The following is a 13,650-nucleotide window of genomic DNA, read 5'->3' as shown; positions in this document are numbered from 1 at the left end:
CAGCTAAGGAGGCCTGTGGGACAAAATCCAGCAGGAATCAACAGGACCTGGAATGGTTGGTGCTAGATGGCTAGAACCCTAAGGGGTGGTAGGATGAGGGACCCAGGCAGAGATGACCTTCAAAGGGGACACCAGCTTCCTGGTGTGCGTGTCCAGTGGATGGAAATACCCTCCCTGAGGTGGGGACAGATAGAACATACTCAGCTCTTACGCCAGCCTCTCGCCTGCCCCTCAGGACCTCTTGTCATCCTGCTCCCTGCACACCTCCCCTCCCAGCCTGCCCAGCTCCCCATATGTTTCATCAAGCATCTGCCCATCACAAAATGCACATCCAGCCATCCACCTGACTGCCGCCCTTCCACAGCACAGACACCCGAGCTGCCCCCTCCCAATCCACCATGCATTCTCCCATGGAAGAGTTATAAGCATTAAATGGGCTAATTAAAAATGTTAAATGCTTGGAACCATGCCTGGTGCCTCAATAAATATTAGCTAGAGGTAAATTATTACTGCCATTATTGTTATTGCCATTTGGAAGACCCGCCACCCATCATTCATCCAGTAACCCCTCCAGCCATGCATCCCTCGGCCATCCAGCTCTCACTTACCACTTAACCCATCTATCCATCAACCCAGCCCTTCCTTCAGTTGTCCACATAGTCCTCCCTCTACCCAATACCCACTTGTACATTCATCCTTCCAAAACTTGTTCACTCACCATCCACCCACCCGTCATCCACTCACTCATCCACCAGCCCACCCATTTACTTATCCAATCCTGCACCCACCCGCCCATCTATCCATTATCTACCCATTTATCCATCCCACCCATTCACTCACCCAACTACTCACCCATCCATCCACCAATTACTACCCATCCATGCATCTATCCATTTATCCATCCATCCATCCATCCATTTATCCATCCATCCATCTATCCATCCTTCCATCCACCCATCCATCCATCCATCTATCCATCTATCCATCCATCCCTCCATCCATCCATCCATCCATCCATTCATCCAGCCATTTATCCACCCATCCACTCATCTATCCATTCACCTATTCCCTACCCATCTATCCATCCATCCTCCTCCCATCTACCATCTGTTCACTCATGCCATATCATCTACCCATCCACACATACCCATCTACTGGATGCAAAGTCCTCTGCTCATCCCCCAGGATGCAAAGACATGGAAACTTGCATCTGATGCAGGGATTCTCAGTGTCATTAGGACAGCCAGGCCAATGCCAAGCAATCACCTATTAAAACAGGGGCCTCTACTCTAAAGGCCAGAGGGAAACAGAAAAGGGAGAGGTCAATCTGAGCAGACTAATCAGGGGAGGCTTCTTGAAGGAGGGAGAGCTTTCTGAAGTTGTGATTTCCCGGGGCCCTCCCCAGAGTCAGTTCACTCCACAAGCTTACAGAAACCAGGTCCCGGGGCAGCTGCGCTCCACTCACCTCTCCTCTCCTCCCTCTGCCATCTCTGCAAAACTTATCTCATCGTATTTTCCAAGGACACACCGAGCTGTTGAGGCAGCGAGCTCATGTGGGACTTTGTGACAATAACAAACCAGAGCTCTGTGCTGAAGGCCTCGAACCCACCTGTTGGGCCAGGGGAGGGAGGGGAACTGGAAACGGTCTGGGAGGCGGGAAGAGACGATCCTAATTACACAGTGGAATTAATCACAACACCTTCACTGAAAGGACTTCACACATCATTATCTGCTGTGGGAAGAGCAGCCTCGTTTTGGGTGTGGGGAGAATTAATTAAAGTTGGGGACGTGTTCAGAGGGTTGGGGATGAAAGGTGCAAAGCAAGTGCCAAATCTGCTTATTAATGAGACATTAGTGCCAAGTAGCAGACACGGCCAGACCGTTGCAGGTGCCCTGGGGGAGCGCAAGGGTGCCAGCCGCTGCCTGTCTCCTGGGCAGGCTCTCCAAGCCCAGGCCTGTTGGAACCACGTGTGCTGCAGCTTCAGGCACTGAGACCCCCTTCGGGCTACACACTGTGGTGGGTCACGCTGGGGACACTGAGCCAAGGTGGACCCAAACCTGACCCTCTGGGCGCCCCTGGCAGTGACAGAGGCTCAGACAGACAGCGTCACTCCAGTGGGACCAGGGCTGTGATGGGCAGGCAGCACAGAGGAAGCAGGGGCCCAGACTGCGGCTCGGGGAAGGCTTCCAGGAAGAGGAGGCAAATGTTCCTGGTCCTCAAAGATAAAAAGGAGCAAGAGAGAAGCCCAGGAAAAGAAAGCAGAGAGTATGGTGACACCTTCAGAAAAGGTGAGAGGCTGTGCAAGTCTAGGGTGGCCTTTGGCAGGAGACGGGGCAAGATGGCAGGAATCCAGACTCTATCCTGAAAGTAGTAAAGAGGGAGCCACAGAGGGGTCTGAGCAGGAGGATAATGCTGCTGCATGTGGATTTCACACAGATCCTTTGGCTCCGTGTGAAGGATGGCTCAGCCGGCCGGAGAACAGAGCAGAGAGATTACTGGCTACTGCATGAGTCCAGGCAGGAGACAGTGAGACTTGGACCAGATGGCACCAGTGGGTATGAGGGCAGGGTACTAGGAGGAGTGGCTGAGAGCCTAGAGCTACAGGGTCGAGGGGTTCTGCGCAGTGATACCAGCATGCCTAGGGACTGTGAGCCCCCACCGTTGAGGGCAAGGTCCCATGCTGACTGGTCCCTATGTCTGTGGCACAGACCCATCCTGCTCTGATCACCATATTCCAGGGTCCAGGTTGAGGCCTTGGCCAAGACGGCTTGTGGTTCCTCAGCCCTGTCAAGACTCTACCCTGGGAGGCACCCGGCAGCCTGCAGGTTCCCATTTTTGCCCATCTATACCCGCCCCCCTCGCCTACCTTCCTCACTGCTCCCTCCCACCTCTCCTGGCAGGCCAGGCTCTGCCCCAGGGTCCCCAAGCTGGCTCAGGAGGACGGGACCTCAGCTTTACTGACCAAAGGCACTAACCTTTTGCCTTGAGCAAGTCACTTTCCAGCCTCAGTTTCTTTGTGAGATGGGTGTGGTGATGACAGCGGCCACATCACAGCCATTGTGATGTTTCTGAAACGCACAGAATTGCACCCAACACAGGGCTCAAAACAGCGGTTGTGGTGACTGTCAGGGACGATAATACCGAGTGCCCAGAGGAGCGCCTCGCACACAGCAGGTGCTTATCAAACTCTAGGTACTGGCTGCTGGTGGGGCAGGCGGTGAGGACTGCAGAGCAGGGGCCCTACTGTGCGCCAGGCTTTGTGCTAAGTCAGTGAGTTATATGGCCTCCACTGACCAGCCATCCCAGGTCCCGAAAAGGGAGGAACCATGGGCTCCATTTCAAAGATGAGAAAATGGAGGCTTACAAAGGGAAAGTGATCTGTCCAAGGGGGCACAGACAGGAGGCGACCCAAGGGTCTGACTGCAAATCTGTAACTGTGGCATTGATGTGAGACATGAAGGTGGCCAGGAGGCTCACTGCACGGGGGTCTCAGGCAACTCCATTTTCTCGTCAGTAACTGGGGCTCCTGCTGCTGGTCCTAGCAAGCCAGGGTTCTGGGGTCCCATCTTTGCAAGTGAGGCCCCCAGATAGTCCCATGGTGCCGTGGGACAGAAGGCAGCCCATCCTTCCTCTTGGCCTGGGCTCCAGTATCTGGTGTCACATTCTGGGGAACTAGAGTAGGATGTGAGCAAAGCCAACCTGCTCACATTGGCTGGTCCCACATGCAGCCCGCATCCAGGGTGGAGAGACTGAGGCAGAGGCAGCTCCTGGACGCCAAGATGGAACCTTGCTTTCTCCAGCTGAGAAAGCAACATCGGCGTCAATGATTCTGAACTTGGAAATCTAACCCAGTGCAGGCAACGTCTTCCTTACCAGCTGTGTAACCCTGGCGGGGTACTTAACCTCTCTGCTCCTTCCTATCCTCAGCTGAAACAGTGCAAAGATAGTAGTGCCTTGCTCACGGTGGGCTGGCGGCACTCATGAGGAAATGCTTGTAAAGACTCAGGCCTGGCAGGGTGTTTATGAACCCAAGCTCTGGAAACTGGAGTTTCCTTTCCTTTCTCCTCTTCCAAAGGAACCCGGGCTTGGCGGGTCCCGATCTGCCTGGGAGCCCTGGAACGGAGTCTGTTGAGTGTCCCAGGCCTGTGACCACGGGAACACTTCCCTTGGCTTCCTCACCCCAGCCTCACCCGAGCGGGCCCTGGGGCACCTCTGTGGCGGCTCTGGTTCATCTCGGATGTGACCAGGCCGCGGCTGGCAGGTGGCCACACAGGCTTGGACCACCTGGCCAGGGCCATGGGCTCCACCCTGCCGCTCAGCCTGGGCCGGCTTCCCCACAGCTGGGAGCCTCACAAGAATAGAATTCAGACAGATGCCGGAAGCTGCCGCCAAAGGCTCTTCTTTCCCTGGGCTTCGTGGAAACATGAGATTTTGCAATAACAAAGGTTGCTCCGTGAGGCCAAGCCAAACAATTTACAAGATTGGGAGAGGCTGCTCAGTGAAATCAAAGAGGCCTGGAATTCCAGCCTGGGCCCTGGGGGCCTGAGCTGTTGAACCCCAGATAACCTGCTTCCCGGCGCCTGGGCGAAACCAGCCAGAAGCCAGTGCTGTACTGAGCCTCCCAGAGCCTCCCACTGTGAGCTGGAGGGGCCCGCAGCAGTGAGCATGGAGCAGGTGGGAAAACCGAGGCCTGGAGAGGCAGACCCAGGATAAGCTCCCACTCCGTAGTTCTCTACTCTGTTCTTTGTTGCACTGAGGTCAAGAGCGGAGGCTTAGGGTGGGGCTAGGGAGGGACGGATCCAAGTTCAAATCTCAGCTGTGCCATTCCCAGCTGTGTGCCCCTGGGCTAGTCACCTAACCTCTCTGGGCCTGTTGTGTGTTTTTTTTAATCCATTAATAGGGAATGCATAGAAGTGACTCCTAGGATGGTTGTGAAGATTCAGGGAAACCATGGAGTGACTCTGTGAGGCACAGAGCACCCGGTAAGGGGGGCCCTCACTCGGCTTCAGTTACAGTGTGCTGCCAATGCTCTGCCCAGCCCAGGAGGAGAGGGGAGGAGAGGCGTACTCCCCGTCTTCAGGGAGCTGGCTACCTGGTCAGAGAATAAAAAGGTAGATCTTACTCTCAGAGGGGTCACGTGACTCATGCAGGGCATACAGCTGTGAAATCGAGGCTCCTGTTCTGCCCTGGGCTGCCTTGCTCCGCCTCGGGGATTTAAAAGGACTGGTCTGCAGAGCAGAGCCCTCACTCTAGTGAAAGGCGCAAGGCAAGGGTCAAGTATGCTTATTAACTGCACCGAGATCCCCTCTGGGCTGCACCCTGTGGTGCGTCACGCTGGGGACACCGAGCCAAGGCGGACCCAAACCTGACCCTCTGGGTGCTCCTGGCAGTGACCTTGGGCCGATGACATAACCTCGCTGAGAAGAGGGTAGCACCTGCTCCTATCCCCTGCACGTATGCAAGGCGTGAGCAGGTGTGGAGGGTGCTCAGTGAACTTCAGGGGCTCCTGCATCCACCAAAGATCCTGCCTGCCGTCGTCATTATTATTATTGCATTACTCTGGGGACTGTTGTTGCAGGGTGGGGTGTGGTGGGTGCTGTGTGCAAGTGAGGCTTATCGCTGGGTGCTCAGCTCCACCTGCCAATTGGCACCCTATAAACTCTCACCGTCCCGGGCTGGGTTTCAGATGCCGGGGGGTAGGATGTGGCACGCTGTGACAGCCGCCAGCTGCGGAGATGCCAAGCTGGGGTTAGACACACAGCGCCAGGATACGAGTGGATTCTGCCAACTGCCCAGATGAACATGATGCCACAGAGCTGTAGGGTGGGGCTGAGCATCTGAGCTACGGGGGAGAACTCTCACCTCCTCCCCCCCGGCCCGAACCTCTGCCTCCTGGAAGCCAGTCCTGGGCTGAGGCCAGCCATCACTGTCCCTGATTTACAGAGGAGGGCACAGGGCAGCAGGAGGTAGCCAGTCCACCTGGTCTAGGTCCCCAGCTGCTATATGGGGTGCCAGGAGGCAAGCCCAGGGCACAGCCACAAAGCTGGAGCCAGGGCCCTCATTCACCGGCCCCTCCCCTTGTCCGAGAGCCACTGTTCCAGTCTCCCCTCTATCCTCAGCTCCTTGCCTGGGAAACTGCGATATTGACAGGACTGATAAATAGCACCTACCCCACCTTATGACGTAATGCTAATCACGCACTGAGAACAGAGCTCGGTGCTCCCTGAGTGGGGCTTATCATCAGTGATCATCAACAGATGAGGAAACCGAGGCCAGGAACGCCCTGAGTTCCTGGGGTCTCTTGTGTCTCAGCTTTGGGAAGTGAAGTTGGTGCTCCCCGATCCCCCAGCCCTCCTGGCTCCCCATCACCTCCTCGCATCAGACGTCCTCCCAGTGCACCTGGGCTCCTCAGTGGTCCCTGAGCCCGAGGACTCTGCGGGCAGACATGTCTGCAGAGCAGCCTCTGGAGTGCAGGCATTTCCTTGGGAGCCTGGTCCCTTGTAAGACTTAGCTGCCCCTGGCACAGAGCAGGGCCCCTGCAGGCAAACTTCTCCAAGCTGATGGGGACAGTGTCTTTTTTTTTCCATGTTGAATGCCAAACCACTGAGAGCTCAGAGACTTCACCCTGAAGGCTAACCATGGAGGGTCTGTAAGCAGAGGGGTGGCAAGGTCAGGGGCTGTCCCCTGGGGGAACAGTGCGGGATGGGCTGTAAGGCTCTGCACACCATTAAAAAGGCATTAGCACGAGTGGTTGCTGAGTACATGGGTTTTTCTATTGCTGCAAAACATAACAAAATGCCACAACCTTGGCCTCTTAAAACACCACCCGTCTGCTCTCTGACAGTCCTGGAGGCCAGAAGTCTGCATGGATTAAGTGGGCTCTCTGCTTAGGGGCTCACGAGGCTGACCTCAAGGTGTCAGCCACACCAGGCCCTCACCTGCAGGCTCCTGTGCTCATTTGGGGGTGTTGGCAGAATCCAGCTCCTTACGGCTGTGGGACTGAGGTCCTGTGTCCTTGCTGGGTGTTGGCTGGGGGCTCTCAGCTCCTCACCACCTTGCCCTGAGACCCCTGCACCCTGGCACCCACTGCCTCATGGCTGCATGTCTCACACCGGGGTCTCTTGGGTCCTGGCTGCTCTCACCAGTCAGAGAAAATGCTCTGCTTTTAAAGGACTCATGTGACAAGGTCAGGTGAGCCAGATCACCTCCTTCTCTTAAGGTCCACTGATCAGTCACCTTCATGACATCTGCAAAGTTCCGTTCACAGCGTAGTATAGTCACAGGGGAACACGGGGGAGGCGGGTCATAGGGTGGCTTATAGCTGATCCTGCTGCATGCACTAGGTGTACAGACAGAAGCCCCCTCTTGCCTCCTCCCAGGCCTGGAAGAGAAACCTGTGTTTATATTCGTGACCAAGAGGGAGGAGGGCAGGCCAGAGAGGAGGAGCTAGGAGATTCTGGAATCCCCAGGAGTGAGATGATGGGTTTGGCGTAGGCGAACCCCAGTGCTGGCATCTGTGCAGTGCATCTGGCCTGGGAGCTTCCTGGACCCCGGCACTCCACCCACCGCACTTTCCAAATCTGCGGGACAACAGTCAGGCACGGCAGCGGTGCCTGCTACTGTGTGCCTAGCTACTGTGTGCCCAGCCCCAAGCAGTCAAGACTCACAATACAGCAGCAGCCAAGATTCACACTCAGCTCTGAACCCATAGCTAGCGCTCCTAACCGGTGGGTAGCCCTGCCTCCCTGTGACCCGTCTCTATAGCCACAGGGAGGCGATGGCTTTGCTGTGACTTGAGGCTCCTGTGGTCAGCTGGGAGAGTGGGAGCAGGGACGGGCAGCCAGCCAGCCCCACCCACTGGCAAAGGCACAAGGGTGGCAGTGACCAAGCCAGCCTCACACCTCAGAGGAGGACAGAGCTGGGACAGGCAGAGGCCTGGCTGCTGGCTGGCTCCTTCTCCCCTCCCAGGGTCCTGGGTCCAATCTCCCCACCTCAAGACCTCCACCACCTCTCAGGTAAACAGGTGGAGTGAATTTAATGCCCTCCAGGGCCCACCAAAGCACTTCCTCCTGCCTGGAATAAGGAAACAGAAGCTCAAAGAGGTAGCAACTTGCCCACCCCACATCCACTCTACCCAAGGAGCAGAGCAGCCACCAGTCCAGAGCACGGCCCGGCTTGGCCACATCCTCGCTGGAGGACTTTGAGGGGGTAGGGTACATCTAAATATCTGAGCCCTCGATTTTGAATTCAGGAAACGGGGGCGGGGGGATTGGGACCCCTTGGAGAAGGGAGGAGCTGGGGATGGTCCTTGGGAGGGTGAGGGGCTGCTCCCCAATGAAGTGAGGGAGTATGTCGAGACTAGGGACCAGCCGGTCACGGTCATGCCGCACCGGAGCCCCCTCCCCTTGCCCGCCCCAGGGTCTCGGCCTCCAAGCACCACCCTCTGAAGAAGGAAAGAGGGTGGGATGCCTCATGTCCCCGACTCCTGATTAAATGGCTGCAATTTTGATGTGGCAGGTGATCTACTCGGGAAGCCTGGCTTTAAATTTAGCTCCCTCCCCAGCCAGCCCTTTGAAAAGGCTGCTCTCTCCACCGAGGGAGGGAGCATGAGTCATCGCCAGGCTGCCCGCCCCGTGAGCAGTCGCGTTTGCGGGGGAGCAGGCCTCCCGAAGGCAGAGAAGTAGTAAATAGGGATGGAGGATGGAGCCATGGCAGATGTGGGGCGTCGGGCTCGGCCTGGCACGCAGTAGGTGCCCAGAAATGGGGCAGGGGATGTTTCCCGGCGCAGTCTGCATAGTCACCTGCACACGCCTCCTCCGGTCCAGCCAGGAGTGGAGACACCACACGTATCTGTTGAATGGTCCGTGGATGACAGCTTACATGCTGTGTCTCACTGGACTCACACAGCAGCCCCTGAGCCTGCGCCCTCACCTGCCTCGGCAGATGCCCAGAGGGCGGAAGGCTGAAGAGGGCTCCCTGCCCGCAAAGATACCTGCATCCTAATCCCTGGAACCTGTCAGTGTTACCTTATACGGCAAGCAGGGAAAAAAAAGACGTTGCAGATGGGTTGAGTGGAGGATTTTGAGATAGGGGAATTATTTGGGATGATACGGGCAGGCCCTAATGCAATCACAGGCCTCCTTATAAGAGGGAGGCAGAGGGAGCGTCCGCCCCGAGGCTGTGGGAAGAGGAGTGCAGGGAGATTTGAAGATGCTGCCCTCCAACGCCAAGTGATGCTGCCACAAGCTGAGGGCGCCCACAGCCACCAGAGGCTGGAAGGGGCCAGGAGGGTCCTCCCCTGGAGTCTGGAAGGAGCGCGGCCCCACCCACTCCTGGATTTTGGGCCAGGGATGCCCATTTGATTTCAGACTCCGGAACTGTAAAGTGGGTGGTCATCTGGTTGGGGCAGCACAGAACATGAGTGCACAGAGAAGTGAATGACGTTGGCCATGGCCACACAGCCGGTGAGTGGCCAAGCAGAGATCCAAACCCAAATTCATGCAGTTCCAAAGTCCACCCTTTTTCCTGTCCACCCCTCGGCCTCCTGGAAAAGCAGAAGGGGCGCTGATGAGACCAAGTACCCAGGAAGTGCCAAGCACTCATTTATTCTGCGTTAACAGACAAGACCATTGTCTGTCACGATCTTGTCTCCATCTAATCCTCACGGTGACCCTTGGAGGTCATTTCCATTTTGCAGATGAGGAAACTGAGGCTCAGGAAGGCAAATATGTTGTCCAAGGTCAGGGAGCCCGTGCTGGAGAGAGAAGGTAAAGGTGCGGGCCCTGGGAGCACTGCGGAGGGCAGCCCGGCCCAGCGCACAGTGGGGTTTTGGGGTTTTGAGGAGGCCACGGAGTGGCCACCCAGGGCAGCCACTATGCCTTGCAGGTTTGGCGTGGCTGAAGCTCAGGGCACTTGTCTACAGAGGAGGCTGGGCAGGTGGGCTGTTCCCCAACCACAGGCACAGGAAGAGGGGATGGTGCTTCACCCTGTAGGAGACGGAGTGATGCACCCTTAACATCTTGTCCTGCCACCGACCCGACTTGAGCTTCTTTAGGGCAGAAACCTCTTCTGGTCTCTGGGTGTCCAGCATTTACCTGGGACAGGCACAGAGCCATGCCCAGTGGCAGGTGAACGAGGGGAGGGAAGGAGGGGGGACGAGGGGAGGGGCTCTACTAAATGATGTCGCTTTTGATATGCCCTGAACACACCACATACATACACACACCACACAGACACACACCACATAAACACACACAGATACCACACATATACACACATACATACCACACATACACACAGACACACCACAAACATACACACCACACGGACACCACATACACACACAGATACACACCACACATACACATACCACACAGACACCCACACCACACACATATACACACCACATACATACACAGATACAAACACACATACCACACACACACCACACATATGCACAGACACACACCACACATACACACATGCCACACATACACCACATATACACATACAGACACATGCCACACACACCACACATACGCACACACCACACACAAACACCACACACACCATGCATACACACATATAGATACACACTACACATACACACAGATACACAGACACACACCACACATAGACACACACACCACACATACACAGACACACATCACACACATACACAGACACAGAGACACACCACCACACGCACATGTGGGAAACGTGCACAGACATACCATATGGGGATTCCAAACATGCACACCCAAAACGGGAAGATACTCTCATTCTACCACCCCTGAATGCCAACAGCATCGCACACCCCACCACACACAGCACACACTCCACTCACACCGTCCACTCACACACTCACATACTCACACCCCCCACCACTCACACACACATCCCTCACACCACTCACACTCACAACTCTCACACACCACATCCTCACACACACAGACATCACACAACCCACACACCATTCACTCACACCCCACACACACATTCACATACACACACCCCCACCATTCACACACACTACCCCCACACACCACACACACCATTCATTCACATCCTCCCCCACACACAGACACCACACAACCCACACACCACACACACCATTCACTCATACCTCACACACATATTCACATACACACTCACATCTCCCCTGCCACTCACACCCTTACACACTCACACACCCACTTATATACATACTCACACATCCCCACACTGCTACACCCTCACATACACACCCCCACACAGTGCATACATAGCACTCACACCCTCATACACCCCCCACACCAACCACACACCAGTCACACTTTCACACACACACTACCCCCCCACCGCTCACACTCCACCACACACACCACTCACACCCTCACGCACACACACCCCACACACACCACTCACACCCTCACATACACAGCCACACACCACACACACCACTCACACACACACCCCACACACCCTGAAACACACACATTGACACTCACACACCACTCACATCTTCACACACAACACACCCCACTCACATTCATACACATATAGACACATTCACACACACACAACACATACCACATACCAACACACCACATACACACAATGCACATGTACAACACACACAACACACACATTCATACTCACCACACATGACACAACCAACACGCATTTATACACACATACACACACAAACACATCACACACACAACATATACAGCACACACACAACACAGTCTCAACAGTCCTGTGTACATTTACACACATACACATCTTACACATACCACACAAACCACTATACACTCTATGCAACACACAAACACACCATAAACATACATCACATACCTCACACACAGTTCCACATAGACATACAACACACATGACACACACATCACTCACACACTCACACACTCACACTCACATACATACTACATACACATAGAACGCACCCCACACACATCCACTCATTCACATTCTCTCATACACAATACACACACACTCACGCATATACCATAAACACACACCACACATTCAATACACATGCACAGAACACACATACTATGTGCACACGCCGAATACCACATTTAACTCACACATACAACACACACATACCACTCACACAACAAACACAACACACACAGACACCACACACACAACACAGCCCACCCCAGCCACACAGGAGGCCTGCTGCGACGCCCCCGCGCTTCCTGCCCTCACTCAGCCCACATCCCTCAAGTCTGAGTGTTCCTGGCACTGAAAGCCACCTCGACCCTGAGACACAGTCCCTGCCAGAGCACAGATGACAGGCACCTCTCCAGTGTGACAGCCAAAATCAGGCGAGACAACCCGGCAGGCACCTCCCAGCCCCGCCCCCACCAGCACCCGGCCCTTCCACCTGTTCCGTGGCATCTCTGGGCCTGTTTCCTCCGTCCCCCTCTTGGGATATTTGCCAGGCATCAGAGAAGTACCTCATGGGCCTAGTCCATTAGACCTCAAGACACCCTGTGAGGGAGGCAGTGCGACCTCTTTAGGGAAGAGAACTGACGTTCAGGGAGCTTCTGTGCCGTGCCCAAGGCCACCTGGCCAATTAGGGACCAAGTGCCGCCTTGCTACAAATCCAATGAGCCTTCCCACTGGGCAACACCACCTGCCCATTGGCAGAGCAGGCACTGCACCCCTGAGCCCTCGCTGTGGCTCTGACCTCGCCCTGCTGGGGTGTTCATGGAGCCCCTCTGCCCCTCCCATGGGCAGGGCCCATATCGGCTCTCATGGGGGAGATTCAGTGTCCCGCCCGGGCAGCTGCTCAAACCAGGCCCACTGAGGACAGGAGGGCATGGACGCCTGTGAGACACATGGGGAAATCAAGGCACCTCAACAGTGCCCACGCCTTCCTGGCATCATTCCCCTTGTCAAAGCTGGGTGCCTCGGGCACACAGCTGAACCTCACTTGTATCTTCAGAAGGAGTTCAGGATGTGGCATCGGGAATGCCATCTGGACTCGTAGCCCCATCACCTCGGGGTCGCGCAGAAGTTGTGCCTGGCACCTGCCGCTCTCTCTGGTTCCTCCTCAGTAACGAGAGCATGCAGTGCCTGCCCTCGGTGCCTTCTCTTGATGTTCACCAAGGTATCTGTGAGGGGCCAACGCTGGGGGACTGGGCTTGGCTGTCAGGCAGGCCTGGGCTTGAGCCCCAATTCTGCCCCTAGCTGGCTGTGTGGCTCAGAGCAGGTGTCCTAACCTCTCTGAGTCCCAGCGCCTCCCCTGTGAAGTGGGGAGGATGCTGCCCAGCACTGTGGTGAGGACAAATATCAAGTATAAAGAATACATCAAAAGTATAAAGGCCTCAGCCCAGTTTCTGGTGCGGTTCCATCAATGAATGGAAAATGGAATGAGAGCCACCATCTCAGGTGAGCTAGGGGGAAGATCTTGGGGCCAGCCCTCCAGGGGATTCCTTCTCCCTCCTAAAATGAGGAACTGATAGAAGATCCTCGTCTCCATTCCCTCTTGGGGCCCTCAGGAGGCTGCAACCTCTTCCCCACAAGACCTCTTTACAACCGGAGGTCTCCCGGCCAGGAACAGAGGAAGGCGGGGAAACGGGGGCTCGCTGGCTTGAGGCTACAGAGAGGCCAGCACAGCTTTGTCCCGCAGGTGAGGGCTG

The sequence above is a fragment of the Aotus nancymaae genome, unplaced genomic scaffold, assembly GCF_030222135.1.
Source record: "Aotus nancymaae isolate 86718 unplaced genomic scaffold, 86718_ANA_hifiasm-v0.15.2.pri h1tg000076l, whole genome shotgun sequence".
Classification (NCBI taxonomy): domain Eukaryota; kingdom Metazoa; phylum Chordata; class Mammalia; order Primates; family Aotidae; genus Aotus; species Aotus nancymaae.
This window is presented reverse-complemented; position numbering follows the sequence as displayed.